We start from the raw sequence: 2,068 nt of genomic DNA, 5'->3' as shown, positions 1-2,068 counted from the left end.
AGGTGTTCCTAATAAAGTGGCCATTGAGTCTATTCATCACACAAACCTTGCCACCTTTGCTGATCAATCTCGGTTGCTGTGAGAAAAGAAGGATGGTACAAAATCTAGACTATCACAGTTCATGGACGGTTCTCCTGATAAGAGAAAGAGAAACGTTAACTCAGCTGATTCTTTAACCAACATCAGTTTGCTAAGTTTACAGACGATCGTATTACAGAAACGTCCCATCTCTAAACTTAAAATCTGGCGGGTCAAGATAAGAATTTCACGAATTCATATTACAGGAGCAAATCTTACTTTCATTTAGGAACCTTATCTCATCTTACAGCATCTTCTAATTCAGAAATCTTAACTTATTCGATCAAAGTCAACAATCAACTTCCATGTCTGTTACGTCGCAACCGACCATACACGTGCAGCTGAAACGTAAACACATATAATCAAAGTAATCAAGCTAGTTACCCAAGCAGCTATTTACCATTAATGAGGCAAAAAGTTCAAACAAAACTATAAACTTGAAGTATATTGTAAGAGTGCCCCCTGCTGTTTATCAGAGCATCACCGCTCCCCAGTTTCAGTTTCCATTTCCCAAAAGGCTCAAGATTAAGTGACCCTTATGAGTCCCACATCTTGAAAATTTTATCTCCACATTTTAACCCATCCGTGCAGTGAAACACCACAAACACACTACTGAACACACACACTAGGGGGCAGTGAGCACACTTGCCCGGAGCCATGGGCAGCCCTATCCACTGTGCCCGGGGAGCAGTTGGGGGTTAGGAACCTTGCTCAAGGGCACTTCAGATCGAATTGGCGGCCTTCCTAGCTATTACTACTACTATACTAACTTTGTAGGTAGCTTGACCAGAGGAGGATGGGTCCCCCCCCTTGTGAGCCTTGGTTCCTCTCAAAGTTTCTTCCTCAGCTCTGAGGGAGGTTCTTCTTGCCACAGTCACCCTTGGCTTGCTCACCTGGGGGGTTTACATTCATGTTAAAACTTTGTCTTTACTGGAATTTTGTGAAGCTGCTTTGTGACATCAGTTGTAAAAAGTGCTGCAAATAAATTTGAATTGACTTCTGGTTGCAAGGCTGGTTCCCTAACTTCCAGCCCATGACTGCCCCAAAGTTTACTTTAGCTGAGCGCTAACATTACTCCTCCTAATAAACAGACAAGTTCAGCTCCGTCTACTCATTATTCACCACCATCACTGTAATATTTCATCATCAACATTAGCACAGGAAGGTGATCAGAGGGGCGGTGGAGTTTGAGTCGGCAGCGTCTGAGATGTTTAAAACGCAGAGTTAGAAAAGAAAAACATCTCCCAGTGAAAGCCGCGTTTTACGGTAGAAATAAATGGAGCTCATTATGCTGGTAGTGAACTCCGCTGCCTGACTCAGCCGCCTAAAAACCAGAGAAGTGTTCTTGGAGTGTTCATGGTTCCATACAGAACCACCTTCTTTCCTACAGAACCCTTTAGGAACCCTCTTTTTTGAGAGAGTACTGAACAGTATCCACATTATTTCTTCCTCTGTCACTGATCTGGGCCACACACAGTGCTACACACTCAGCTGGCAGACAGAAAAGGAGAGTACCAGATACGAAGTGGGTGCTGCAGAGGCTTGCGCTGCCGTTGGGACCCTTGGGACCCCAGTCTGCCCTCCTGATGGCCTGGAGCCACAGCCTCCTGTGGTTCTTGGCGAAGAGGTGTGATCCCCTTGGCTGCGGTTGGTGCAGTTCACTGCGCAGCAGGTCTTCGTCATCGTTGCCGTCTGCCCTACAGAGCTGCTTCCTGCCCGTGATGACGTCCCACAGAAATTTATCCATAGGGCCCGGGAAACGCCGCTGTTGAGCCAGAAGCCGAGAGAACTATGTCCAGGAGCCGGGGTTGTGGTGAGAGGTAGGGGCGCTCCAGCTCTCACTCACCAAACTGTAGCAATTATAATCCCCCTCTAAGCGAAGCTGGGGGGCGTTTGTGTAACTCTCAGAGGTTCCGAGTCCAAACACGCTGTTTCTCATCAGCTGATTTCACATAAAAACAGGTCTGAGTCGGGTTCTTTTGTTCTGCCC

The sequence above is a fragment of the Pygocentrus nattereri genome, chromosome 12 (genome assembly GCF_015220715.1).
Source record: "Pygocentrus nattereri isolate fPygNat1 chromosome 12, fPygNat1.pri, whole genome shotgun sequence".
NCBI classification, from domain to species: domain Eukaryota; kingdom Metazoa; phylum Chordata; class Actinopteri; order Characiformes; family Serrasalmidae; genus Pygocentrus; species Pygocentrus nattereri.
The sequence above is the reverse complement of the archived record's forward strand: the minus strand, read 5'-3'. Positions refer to the sequence as shown.